Genomic DNA, 14,754 nt, shown 5'->3' with positions numbered 1-14,754 from the left:
CCTAATAAGGCTGAATGTCTTTTACTTAGGAATGCTACTTAGTGCTTTCTCCTCAGAAGGAGGCTGGAGTGAAGGTGGCTGGGACTTTGCTTCTTGTGTCCCTTCCAGTGATGATCACCTATAAGCTGGCTAGAACACTAAGACCCACCTCTTCACAGAAACATCTGCAGGGACACTCATCATTGCTTAAAAAACTTAGTTTTTCATTGAAAGGACTAGTAGTATTAGTGAATGACCTCCTAAGGCAGAAGGAACTGAATGCTTACTGGCTTCTACCAATGTCCACGCAGAATCACTGCCTCTTACCACTTTCTGCCAGCAAGGTAGAGGATTCCAAGGCTGGAATGGAGATGGCTCCCCTGGTTTCCTTGTTCCTGTAATTGGTGATTACCCCCTGTGCCCCTAGTAGGTCAGAGGACTCAACTTTCTCTTTGCTCTTTATCTCTGTGTCAGATTTGTCTGAAGAATCTGGAGAAATGGAGAAATGCTTTTCTCTTGGTTTTCCTCCTACCTCACTAGTCTCTCTTCGTTCGTCTTTTCCCTGGCTTTTTCATAATTCCTTAGCCTCTAAATTTTGTAGTAGCTCAGGACTTGCATAAATTTCTACTGATGCATAAAAAAATTACATCAAAGTTGGCTCAGATGGTAAAGAATCTGCCTGCAATGCAGGAAACCCAGGTTCAATCCCCAGGTGGGGGAGATCCTCTTGAGAAGGGAACGGCTACCCATTCCAGTATTTTTGCCTGGAGAACTCTATGGGCAGAGGAGCGTGGTGGTCCCTGCTTGGGGTCTTTGGTCTTTGTGTCACAAAGAATCAGAAAAAACTGAGCAACTGACACTTTCCAATTGTTTTAAACAGCACACATATATTATCTCACAGTTTCTTTGGGTCAAAAGTCTAGATGCAGCTTAAGTAGGTCTTCTGAAAGACTGCAGACAAGGTGTCAGCTGGTGTGGAGGTAACATCTGAATCTTTACTAGAGAAGAGTATATTTCCAAGCTAAACAGGTTGTTGGCAAAATATATTTTCTTAAGGCAATAGAAGTGAGGGCTTCATTTCTTGGCTGAAGTTCAGAGACATTACAGGAAGCCAGATAGAGGCTGCCCTTGGTTCTTTGCCTAGTGGGTTCCCCAACATGGCTCTTGCTTCACAGAAATCAGCTAGCAAGGGAAAATCTCCAACACTGTGGGCACTATATACTTTATTGTAATACTGTGCTCACAGTGTCAATCATGTGCATGCTGTCATGTATTCTGTTGGTTAGAAGCAAGTTACAGGTCCTGCCCACATTCTAGGGAATGGGAATCAAACAAGAGCATGATCCCCAGGAGGCAGGAAGGAGTGAGGCATCTTAAGAATCTACTCACCCCTAAGGCTGGTCTCTGTCATCTTTCTTCTCTGTCTGTACTCACTTCCTCTTGTATCTCATGTCTTTATACTATCAATGAGTTTACAACCCTGTTTTATATTTAAAACTTGATATCCTTCTGTAAGGGGCTTCCTCTGTAGCTCAGCAGTAAAGAATCCAGTGTTCTCACCAGGAAAAATCTCATGGACAGAGAAGACCGATAGGCTAACAGTCTGTGTGGTCACAAGAGACAAATGTGACTGAGTTGGCATACACAAGCACATACAAATCCTTCTGTAAACTCCACACTGATAAGACGCTGCATTCTTTATATTGTTTCTTTTGAGTATGTCTGATAGATATCTAAAAAATTCAAATATCGAAAGTCAAAATAATTGTTTCCCGTAATAGTAAAAATAATTGCTTTACCAGTGGTTTCACAGTCCCACTAAATGGCAGCTATATTCTATGCTTTCAGTTCCTGAGATCAAGAAACTTGTGTCATTCTTGACTCTTCTTCTCTCGTATCCAAGACCCAAGTTATTAAATCTCTTACTTTTTAATTAGTCATTTCTTGATTATGCTTATCAATGTAAAGAAATTTAGGAAAACAATAGAATGGGAAAGACGAGATCTCTTCAAGAAAACTAGAGATACCAAGGGAATATTTCATGCAATGATGGGCACAATAAAGGACAGAAACAGTATTGACCTAACAGAAGCAGAAGATATTGAGAAAAGGTGGCAAGAATACACAGAAGAACTATACAAAAAAGATCTTCATGACCCAGATAACCACAATGGTGTGATCACTCACCTAGAGCCAGACATCCTGGAGTGCAAAGTCAAGTGGGCCTTAGGAAGCATCACTACGAACAAAGCTAGTGGAGGTGATCGAATTCCAGGTGAGCTATTTCAGATCCTAAAAGATGATTCTGTGAAAGTGCCGCACTCAATATGCCAGCAAATTGGGAAAACTCAGCAGTGGCCACAGGACTGGAAAAGGTCAGTTTTCATTCCAATCCCAAAGTAGCACAATGCCAGAGAATGTTCAAACTACCACACAATTGCACTCATCTCACATGCTAGCAAATTAATGCTCAAAATTCCCCAACCTAGGCTTCAGCAGTACGTGAACTGAGAATTTCCAGATATTCGAATTGGATTTAGAAAAGACAGAGAAACCAGAGATCAAATTGCCAACATCTGTTAGATCATAGAAAAAGCAAGAGAATTCAAGAAAAACATCTGCTTCATTGACTATTCTAAACCTTTGACTGTGTGGATCATAAGAAACTGTGGAAAATTCTTAAACAGATGGGAATACCAGACAATCTTACCTGCCTCCTGAGAAATCTGTATGCAGGTCAAGAAGCAACAATTAGAACCGGACATGTAATAACAGACTGATTCCAAATAGGGAAAGGAGTAGATCAAGGCTGTATATTGTCATCTTGCTTATTTAACTTATATTCAGAGCACATCATGCGAAATGCTAGACTTGATGAATCACAATCCAGTTTGTGATGAATCACAAACTGGAATCAAGATTGCAGGGTGAAATATCAGTAACCTCAGATATGCAGATGACACCACATTTATGGCAGAAAGTGCAAAGGAACTAAAGAGCCTCTTGATGAAAGAGGAGGGTGAAAGAGCTGGCTTAAAAACTCAACATTCAAAAAACAGATCATGGCATCCAGTCCCATCACTTCATGGTAAATAGATGGGGAAACAATGGAAACAGAGATTTTATTTTCTTGGGCACCAAAATCAGTGCAGATGGTGACTGCAGCCATGAAATTAAGAGACGCTTGCTCCTTCGAAGAAAAGCTGTGACAAGCCTAACATATCAAAAAGCAGAGATATTACTTTGCTGACAGTGGTCATGTGTGGATGTGAGATTTGGACCATAAAGAAAGCTGAGCACTGAAGTTCGATGCTTTTGAACTGTGGTGTTGAGAAGAGTCTTTTGAGTGTCTTTGGACTGTAAGGAGATCAAACAAGTCAGTCCTAAAGGAAATCAGTCTTGAATATTCATTGGAAGGGCTGATGCTGAAGCTGAAGCTCCAATACTTTGACCACCTGATGCAAAGAACTGATTCATTGGAAAAGACCCTGGTGCTGGGAAAGATTGAAGGCAAGAGGCAAAGGGGACAACAGAGGATGAGATGGTTGGATGGCATCACCGACTTGATGGATATGAATTTGAGCAAGCTTCAGAAGTTGGTGATGGGTAGGGAAGCCTGATGTGATGTGGTTCATGGGGTCACAAATAGTTGGACCTGATCCTTATGTTCAGGTAGCACTGGGACCTGATCTAAAATATAGGTCCCTTGGCGACTCTGGCAACTGGAGTCATAATGAGAAGTAACCTCTATCTGTTTTCTACCAGCCAGCTCAGCGCCTGCTTCTACTGGGATGGACCACGTGACACTCCAACCCCTCAGCTTTCTGACTTTGCTGCTGATGGAAACTCTTGTGATTTTACAATGTGTCAGAGTTGCCTCTCAGCAAACAGGTCTGCTTTTGCCTTAATGAACCTCTCAGTACAGAGTAGGAGGTGCAGGTAATGGGAGTCACATACCTCCTGTCTTAATATACTCTGTCTTCAGGGTTTTCTCTTCTTGGGCCTTCCTGCTTTTCTTCCATTATTCTTTTTGTTTTTCTTTCATACCCACATTTTGGAAAACTGTTATTATCTGTTTCTGGTTAGGTAGGGCTTCCCATCATCCATTTACACTTGGGTTGAAAGTATTGAATAAATATATCATTTTCTCCAGGTGTGTTTTTATAGAATAGAAAAAAAGTGTTCCTGTGACTAGAATTTGAGGCATTAAAGTGGATTTAGGGCACAAACAGTAGAGACGTTCATAATTGTTTCCTTGAACTTGCATGGATGAGGTAGCTGCCTATATTTGTACATATCAGGTGAACCTTGATCAGAACTCTGCCTATTTGGGCTTGGACACAGGTAAATGGTGACTCATGGAGGCAGCTGACAGATAAAAGAGTGTGGTCTCTACTACATGGGTTTAGAAAATTTTACAGACTCCTTCTGTATCTCCATAGGAGGGCAGGAACCATGTCCCCTTCCTTTCATATGCTTTGCAATTCTTTTCTTTGTACTTTATTTCTTCAGGTTTGTTTAATCAGGTGTTGCTTGTGTAAAATATTTTGTTGGTGGTGGAGTAGTTCTATGGTGATTTTCTGGATAATATAACTCACTCTTTACTTTTTGCCTTTTTCTGTTTCCTTGAAACCTCATACTAATTCTCTAATTATATTTTTAGGAATCTGAATCTTGAACTTTGTGAGGAGAACATCTGAGCTTCAGTGTTCCTGTCAGGTAATGATAAGATATGGAAAAGGCCCATAGCGCCATGATTAGAATTTCACTATGAGTGTCAATTTTAGATAATTTTAAGGAACCCATTTTTTTATGGGGGGGGAAAAAAAGCTAAAGTGCTAGTAAGAAATTATAAACATAAAATTAACAACAAAGTCGGGGTGAAAAGTTGTATGTACTTCTAAGCAGTGTATTTATTATTCAGAATTAGTCCCACCACAGAAAGAATGGGGGGCATATGTAAATAGGTAAATGTTTCCAAAATAAGATTAATTCCTATCTGTCAAAAATGTTTTATTTGAGAGATTAATTTGATAATCTTAAAATGAAAGCAGTTGGATGAAAAATAAAATGTGTTTATTGCCAGCAAACATTTTGGAGAGGTAAACACTTATTGCAAGTACTGTACAGGCTTAGAAAGATCATTTTTTTAGCTAGCTAAGACCACCATTTGTTTTAAAATGCCATCCATCATTTCAGTGTTAAGAGCGCCCCCTGGTGTGATTGTATAATCATGCTTATGAGAAATTTGGGCACTATCCTTTTTCATTTTAAAACATTTTTATTGAGTACTCTTTTATTGATACATATAGTTGATTTTTAATATTATCTTAACTTCAAGTATACAGTACAGTGATTCAGAATCTTTGTATATTATACTCCATTATAAGTTATTAAAAGATAAAACTTAAAATTCTGTGTCCTGTACAATATCCTTTGTTACCTTTTTTATATACTGTTTTTTAAATCTCATTTTTCTTTTTTTTTTTCATTTTTCTATTATATGGTGATAGGACTTCTTTTCCTGCTATGCCAGCCAGACCAGTATGATGTGTAACTATCTGAAGAAATGTGAATTTATTTTTTTCCTTGCCCTTATCCATTTTTATATCTGGAATCAGTGGTGAACCTGAATGTAGAATTTGGGAATACTAAGCCGTAAACTCCTTAAGTTAAAGTTAATGATCAGTAATATATGCTTTGGTAAATATTAAATTATATACTGAGATAAAATTTTACAGGATAATAAAATTCTTTGATGGTGATAGCTTTGTTCAGTGCCAAATTTCTATAAACAGTTTCTTTTTGGTAAACTCATGAACATTTTAATAATTAAATATGAGAATTAAGACATCACATTTTACTTTTGAAATATTCATTGTGTGAAAAAATTGATCTTAAGTTCTAAGTTTTTTTTTTTATATTCTAGTACCCTCCTATAACCACAGAAATTCCAAATATAAACATAATAATTCATCCTTGAATCATAAACAGAACTCTTACCCACCCCCTGAAATCACCCTCACTCCTGTAAATTATCATTCAAATGTGGCAACAGATTGTCTATTTTATAACTTCATTTTCCCTTGCATTTAATATTTAGTCCTTGGGGTGTAATTAAACCATCCTTGCAAACTGAAAATGTGTGTATTATTCTAAACTACATTTCTGTAAATTTGGTAATTGCAGTTATATTCCCTCTACTGTCTCTTCTCCAAACTTAAATTATCATGATGATTTTAACCATTTCTTTTAGGTTCTAAACATGATCATTTATAGGGCTATCACACTGAACTCTTTGGAGTAAACTGGTTTTACTTTCATTTTCTTCTATATGGTACCTCTTTCATTGAATTCTGAAGTTAGAAGTTCAGCACAGGATTTATATTATGTCCTGGCCTGTTAAAAGGATATTTTCTAAAATATAGAATTAAAAAAATCAGAACAGTGAACCTATGATAGTTGACCTGTATTTGAATCTGTTGTTGAAATTTACTAGCATTGTGACCTTGAATAAATCAGTATCCATCTCAGAGCCTTAATCTCTCTGTAAAAGGGGAATGCAAATTGCTACTTTGCAGAATATTGTTAATTCGTCATTTATATTAATATGCATTTAAGATTTACTATCTGCCAGATTTAAGGCTGGATGCCTTGTGAGCATTTCATTCTCAAAATAATTCTGTGAAGTGGGTGCTGTTCTGTGTTATTGATGAGGCTTAGGCCAAGATTTCTATTGTTGTCTTTCTGATTTAAAATGAGCTTATAAACACTATGCTTTGTATTTGTTTAAATCATACTTACTCATTTCTGTTAATTCATTGATTTTATTGTCCTTAAGGTCAAATCATCTCCCAATATACAAACATACAAGAACCCAATCTTTTGAAAAAGAAGAGCTGGATCTTTTAATATGGATGCTCTTTATATTTGGAAATCAGAATTACTTTGGGGATTTATTCTTCTACACAATTTTTTCAAACCAGGCAACGCATTAAGAGGTTATTAGCATGGTTGAGCTGATAGTAGTGACAAGGACTATTGGGTTAGTGAACTTTGAGGTACGTTTATGCATACTATAAAGTAATAAATGCTAATCATGCTTCCAACTCACCATTTCTGCTGGTTTTCTCTGGAGCTGGAACCATAATCTATTCCTTTGTGCCTTATTGTTCTTATTAGTATTTAAGTATCTAATTACTAGGAATGGCTTTGTGAAGGCTACATCATTTTCCTTATGGTTTAAGAATTTTCCCTCATGTTTTAGATACCAGATTTTATTCTTTAATTGCTACAGAAGCTAATATAAATTTCTCTTTTTGCTAATAAGTTGTTTTGAAGACTACTAAACAACTCAGTAAGGAAACAGTGTGAACAGGCTTGTTCTTTTGGAACACTATCTCTAGGAAAATCATCATTATTGAATCCATGAATGAGTGAAGAAATGGGAGTTGTTTTAGTTTTCTACCCTCATTTCTGTCCCATTTCTGAACTTAGTCTCCTGCCTGCCCATTACATACACATACACACACAGCATTTGGTGAGTTTATTCTTTGACTTGTTTAATGTTCATGGAATCCAGTCTCTTTTTTCCCCCAAATCCTATATTTTTCATTGTAACAATTGGAATACTCCTTTATTTTTCATATTTTTCATTGGAACAATCATATTTTTCATGGAAACAATCATATTTTTCATTGGAGCAGTCGGAATACTCCTTTAACTGAATTCTCCCTCCAGTGTTACCTGTCTCCTATAAATTGTCCCCGGTAGCACCAGAATAATTTTCTGAAAACTTAGAGCTAGTAACAGCTTAAAATTATTCATTGTCTCATTGTTCAAAAAGACTCTTTGGTTCTTGCTTACCTGTCTTCTGATTTGCCTCACTACCGTTGTCTTTACTCTTTGAATTCTGTGCTTTGCACTACTGAATACGTTACACATCCCAGAATGCTTTTCACTTTCTTTGTCTTCCTGAGCCTTTATGCACTAATGCATTTGCCTTTATGCTGGTAACATCCTTCTGCATTTCATCTGGTAAGCTCCACTTTTTCTTCTCTGACAGTCAGTCCTTCCCTCTCAAAACTCACCCCACAAGCACATAGAGAGTCTAAGTGCTTCTTTAGTGGACAATTGCAAGATCCTGTGCTCACTTCTGTTGTTACAAAGTTTAGATTAAGGAGGGCAGCTTTAAAGCAAATATTGTGTTATATTATTCAACATACCACAGAGCCAGATATTTGGAAAATGCTCAGGACTACTTTATTTATAAAGCCCATAAAGAGGCTTGATGAAAAATAAATATTGTGTTAGGATTCCCATGAAGATCCCATGCCTCAGTCAGGCTTGTGGATCTGATTGATTTCTGTCAGCTGGGCAGGATAGTGAAGCAGCCATCAGCTGACTTTATATGCTCTCTTTCATTTACATTGAATCTTTTACATTTTCACTTAAATTGACTTTTTCCCAGCACTCATGCACTTCTCAGTACCCCTGTGTGACAGCAATTTCTTGTGACTTGTTCTGTACTCATTCTCTTCTTCTTACTTGTGGAGTCAAGAGAAAGAAAAAAAACCCCACAAATTCCCCATTATCTCATTCTCCTTGTTGCTATGGGAGACAATCTGCCATAATTCTGTCTAATGAAATATAAACAAAAATCCGATGAAATTCCTGGGAAATTTCTGCATTCTTGATGTTGATTTTCTTGTCTTCCTTCTGGCCTTTTCTTTCTTGTTCCTGGAAGGTGCTCATGATGACTGGAACCTTGCTACTTTGAAAGATTAGGAATATTGCTGAAATTTTAGCCATGACTTACTTGAACTTCCAAATCAATATCAGTAATCTTCTTCCCTTGAACTTATTATGCGAGACAAGTGTCACCATTTTGTGTTTAAGTCATTGTTATTTGAATTTTCTGTTGCATCAACTGACTCGGTTCCCAAATTGATACTTCTTACAGTTGAAATGAATGCCTTGGAAGTTAGTGGTATAAGTTTTTCACCTGTTCAAGTGTTTTGTATCTGGTAACTCAACAGCCATGTATTTAGACCTATTGTCACCATATACTACACTAGACACTAACGTATAAGGTCTAGAACACCATTCCTATGTAGATGGCTTACAGTCCCATAGATGCATATAAACATAAAATTAATTGTGATATTATATATGAACTATGATGAATTATGACAATAGAATATGAAATAGAATATATAATATGGTAAACACCTCAGCAGTATATGTAAAAAGCCTAAGTGTGTACAGAAGACAGTATTTACAATTTGATCAAGCTCTCCTAAAAACAAAGCTGCAATTTTTGAAATCAGAGAAATGAACCTCTTTTCTGGGATTTCACGCACCTTGGACAGGACAGTGTGGGTGGTTACTTACCTTTATGGGTCTGTCTTCTGACTCTCACTAATAATTAAAATGAACACAGTCTCTGAAACCAGAGATAAAAATCTACACTTTGAATTGCTGACAGGCTATCTTTGGAAAGTCAAATTGGTGAAAAGCAATCTGTGGAGAAGGAGTGGCAAGAAATGACACAGGAAGTTGCCAAGGATTCTATTGACACAGAATAGTAAGCCAAGAGCTGTGACAAGGATGGCAGTAAACAAGGAACTGAAGCTCGGTGGTTGAAAGGCAAGAGTTAGTTAATGGAGAGAGACATCAAAACATCAGGCAGCCAACAGCCCGGAACAAACTCACAATGAGGGAGGGCTAGGGAACAAGCCTCCTCAAGAGAGCACAAAAATAGGCTGCTCTTCTCCGGGACTCTCGGCAAAGTCTGTGAGGAAAGCCAGAAACAGATCATAATAAGGACACTATTTATAAAATTACAGCCACTCAAAGGAGTTAAAATGAGAAAATGGTCTCAAAATAGAGCATAAAAATTTTAATCAGTCAATGTTTTGAAAAGCACTAAACATTCAAAGAACTTGCTTCAAAAAGAGAGTCCAGGGACATTGGCATTGATTTCAGTGCTTGATCTTGAAGTGATGTTTTTTTGGTATAGATTTTGAAATGAAAAAATGTTCAGGAAAGGCAAAAATCAATGTGGAATAAAATTTCTGGGCTTGGGCCAAATGCCATTCAGAATTCTCAGGTCTTGGGCTAAACTACAGAAGGAAATTTGAGCACGTTACTATTTCTTTTAACTGTGACACAGGGTTTTCCCAGAAGATGAATGAGAGGAAAGCTGCCAGTGATCCAGGTTTGAATAATAAGGACTGGCCATCTCTAGTCTACCACACACTTGAGAGAAGCTATGAATACCAATCAGGCAACAAGACATGTTGTGTGATCACAGAATACTCCATACTTTTGCTCTACTCAGGATTAATGGACCAAGTTATGCTTTGATAGATGACTCCCAGGGTCTGATAGAAAATTATAGACACTTTTCTGTGGTACAGTTCCAGTCTTCCTGAAAAAGAAAAAAGAGGATAACTAACAAAAATAAAGAGATATTTTGGCTTCTATGACCATATTGCATCTGCATTCTTCATCTAATGAAGGATGCTAATTACCTTGTTAAAATGGAATTTGATCAAGAGTGATTTTCTGGTGTGTGTGTATATATATATATATATTTCATTTTTATATATTTTTATATCTGAAATATATTAAATCATTTATTATAAATTAAATTATTTCTAATGTAAGACATATAGATAGTTCATTCATTTTTTTTTTAATAGCTTTTAAAGTGCTTGCTGCCTCTGAGGAAGCATGATTATTTTGCATGATGTCAAATGCCACAGAATAAGGGTTTGACCTAAATACCTTTTACCTTTTCTTCATAATTTGATGCTTATCTAGAATATGCAAATTCATCTAAATTTTCTAGGAACTATTTTGCTTGTAGTTGGCAGGCTGCTTTGCTTCATCTGTGAAACACTAATGTGCTTTCAAAGAGTATACTGTTTTCTAGATTTATGTTCTAGGCATCCAGAATTCAGTAAATGCCTATGTTCACTTTATTCATGTCTTCTCTTTTTGAAGTAGCTTCAGTTATTTCAACCTCAGTCTCAGAATGAGGAGTTTTGACCTTTGGTGTCTTTTCATTTATAAATCTGTTCTATGGTTTATTACTATTATTGTCCTTAACCAAACCTTACCTTCCTTTTTAGTATTTCTGAAATGTAGCAAACAGCATGAGGCTGTATGTGTGCATACATGCTCAGTTGCTCAGTCATATCCGATTTTTTGTGACCCCATGGACTACAGCCTGCCAGGCTCCTTTATACATGGGATTTTCCAGGCAAGAATATTGGAGTGGGTTGCCATTGCCTCCTTCAGGGAATCTTCCTGACCCAGGGATCAAACCTGAATCTGCTGCATTAGCTGCATTGTCAGGTGGATTCTTTAACACTGAGCCACCTGGAAAGCCCATGAGGCTATATAGAAACACAAAAAAGAGAATGTTATAAAAAACTCTTGGTGGATATATAATCATCATTACTTTTCTAAGAGCACTGTCTCTTCCTGTTGATGAAACCTATCTCCAAATAATATATTCCTGATTTTGATAAACAAGGTTATGATTATAGTGAGTCATTAATATTTGATGAATATAACTTGAAAATTACGTTAGATTTCCAAAAGAGATCAAGGTCATATAATAATCAGGAATTAATTACAAATTTGCAAAGAAGTTTTATTTAAAGAGGCATTTTGTTTTTAACTTCTCAGTATCTTCCTTAGATTATTTATATAGGAAGATATTTTTTTCTTTCAAGAGTTTTCACCTATAGAAAACCAAAGGTAATGTTTTCATTTATTTGTGCCTCTACTTGTATGTTTGGGTTGGATCTCACTTATATGTTGCACAGGCTTCCCCAGGTAAGTCTGATGCACACCAGTATTATAAGAACATTCTAAAATACTCAATAAATGCAGAGTGAAAACTATTATAATGAGAATATACTTAAAAATATGTTTAAGGTTTCTGTGTTGATTTCAAATTAAATATAATTGCAAAGTATGTGTTGTGGACTGAATGTTTGTGTTTCCCCAGAATTCATTTGTTAATTCATTCATCAAAATTCATTTGATGGTATTAGGAGGTGGAGCCTTTCGGAGTTCCTTAGTTTAGATGAAGTCATGAGAGTGGAGACCCCATAGTGGGAACAGTATTAGATGTTAGAGGATTATCAATATAATTAATATAAGAAGGGGAAGAGACTAGAGCTCTATGTGAGGACACAGTGATCTATGATACACTGCAAGCCAGGAAGAGAGCTCTCACCAGGAACCAAATCTGCCAGCACTTTGATCTTAAACTTTGCAGCCTCCAGAAGTGAGAAATTGTATTGTTCAAGCAATCCAGTCTATGTATTTTGTGTTACAGTGGCCTGAACAGATTTAATGGTATGAATTGGAAGCCAGAAACAAATTGAAAATTTAAATACCTTTTTCTAACTAAAGTTGACTACTAAACTTAGAGCTGCCTCAATAAAGAATGTAACCAAATGACCAATAGTAGGCATTACAGAAAAGATGATCCATTAGGAAACAGAATGTTTGGAAAATGTAGTGCAGATACATCCTATAGCTAAATTTAAATATGGAAAAACGTAGTTAAGCAGAATGCCTAGAGAGACATTGTTCTAATTTAATTGGATCTTTGATAAAAGTTGAGCTGAATGTCCTTTGTGACTCAGTCATTGCTGACAACTTTATCATCAGTAAAATGTTATCCTTATCTGCTCTCCCTTAAGGTAATCAGAATTGAATTGTTTGCTTTTGGAAACTTTACCCTGAAGCATAGTTCTCATTCCACAGTACTATCAAGGGATGAGGATTAAGAGCCATAAGTGTTTGTAATGGGACTCTCTGACATTACCTTTGTGTGATTTGTCACATTATGTTATTAATGGAATATAGAGAATTATAGATAAATAATTCAAGTTAATGATTTTAGTGAAAGAACTTTTATTTATTTATTTATTTATTTATTTTTTTTGAAAAAACTTTTAAATCTTAGCTGTTAAAGGTGTTTATTCATCATAATAGTCATTAATTTAGAGAAAGAATTTTGTAAAACAGGATTTAGGAGATTGATATAGTCTAAAATATTTAAAGATGTATCCTGATTCTGCACACTACTTTTTAAAATTAATGGAGGTTTAAATGGAGCTCTATCTATAGTACTTATTTTGTGCTGGGCATTGAGTTAAATGTGTATACACATAAGCATACACATATAAAATCTCATTGCTATATAATATATATAGTCTGGTTTCTGTAACAGCCTAGAAAATTAATGTATTTGTGAAAATGACATGAGTTTGTGTGTTTGTATGTGGATTTGAGTGTTCAGAGCAATAGCAAACAAAATTGCTCTATTATCAACTGGAACATAATTGTATTTATTATTATTATTGCTGTTGTTAGTTAAGCTTGTTCTAAAACTTGAAGAAATAAAATGAAAACTTAATAGAACTCTCAGAAATAAAGTGCTACATTAAAAGCATGGAAAAGATAAAAAAAGAAGCACTAGAATTATCAAAATAGTGTATTCAGAGGAGTGAGAATCAGGAACAGGGCAGAAACAGTAGAAGACTTATGTTTTATCTCGTAAACCTATTTTAAAAAAACATTTGATTTTTTTAAAATATGATTTTATAAATAGGTTTCAAATGTAACAAAAAAATAATTTTATGAGTTAAGAAAAAGAAATGAAGTGCTTAAGATACAAACTGTCAGAACCATTCTAGGTCGCTTTAGCATCAGGTAGGAAAGAAACAAGTTCATCAATTAGGTAATTACAAATTAATTAACTTTAAAGTAGCAAGATGTGTAAGATCTTTCTTTTTTTACTACCTTTACTTGATTCCTTGTCTCCATTGGCATTCCTCTCCACTCTTACTCATGTTAGATTTGAGTTGAATGTATATTTGAAAATTGTATAGTGTTACTCTGCATGTATGTGTTCATGTGTTTTTAGTTTACATAAATTATGACCAGTGGGCTTCCCTGATGGCTCAGCTGGTAAAGAATCCGCCTGCAGTGCAGGACACCCCAGTTCAACTGCTGGATCAGGAAGATCCGCTGGAGGAGGGATAGGCTTCCCACTCCAGTATTCTTGGGCTTCCCTTGTGGCTCAACTGGTGAAGAATCCGCCTGCAGTGTTGGAGACTGGGTCTGATGGCTGGGTTGGGAAGATTTCCTGGATGAAGGGAAAGACTACCCACTCCAGTATTCTGGCCTAGAGAATAAATGAAAGTCAGTCACTCAGTCCATGGGGTTGCAAAGAGTTGGACATGACTGAATGACTTTCACTTACTTATTCTATTTAATAGGTTTTCTGATCAGCCCTGTTTTTTCTTGTGATTTATTAATTCTCTTAATAGTATTCATCTAATTTTATTCTTCTGATTGTTCCCTTGAGTTTGTTTCATGCATATACCACATTTTACTCATCTTATCTCTTATGATTGACACTTTGTATTACCAAGAGGATTCTATAGGTCACATGTGGATATAATTTTACTAAGTACTAATTGGTTGCTTTTCTGAAATAGTTTATAGGCCTAACAGTAAAACCTGGAAGCTTAACTTCACTCTTATATTTTCTAACATTTGTACTATGCAACTTCCTGATTTTTGGCACTTTGAAAATTGGTATTTTGAAATTTGTATTACTTAGTAGTGAAGATGAGCCTCTTTTTCACATATGTAGCCTTTGTTCATTCTTTTGGGTTTCTTGTGTTTTCCTTGACAATTTTTAGGAGCTTCTTATATATTCTCGATTAATACTTTGCA

General features: G+C 35.9%; 1 protein-coding gene across 1 annotated transcript in view; it reads left to right on the top strand.

Annotated features, from left to right (window-relative positions):
* The window catches only part of LOC113894258 (cytochrome c oxidase subunit 7B2, mitochondrial), a 134,137-nt gene that overhangs the window by 47,593 nt on the left and 71,790 nt on the right, over positions 1-14,754 (top strand). Inside the window, exon 2 of the mRNA XM_027544417.1 lies at positions 4,643-4,698. The gene's annotated coding sequence lies outside the window, so the exon portion shown is untranslated. The remainder of the gene's footprint in view (positions 1-4,642; positions 4,699-14,754) is intronic.

Source organism: Bos indicus x Bos taurus, chromosome 6, assembly GCF_003369695.1.
Source record: "Bos indicus x Bos taurus breed Angus x Brahman F1 hybrid chromosome 6, Bos_hybrid_MaternalHap_v2.0, whole genome shotgun sequence".
Taxonomy (NCBI): Eukaryota; Metazoa; Chordata; class Mammalia; order Artiodactyla; family Bovidae; genus Bos; species Bos indicus x Bos taurus.
The sequence above is the reverse complement of the archived record's forward strand: the minus strand, read 5'-3'. Positions and strand labels throughout refer to the sequence as shown.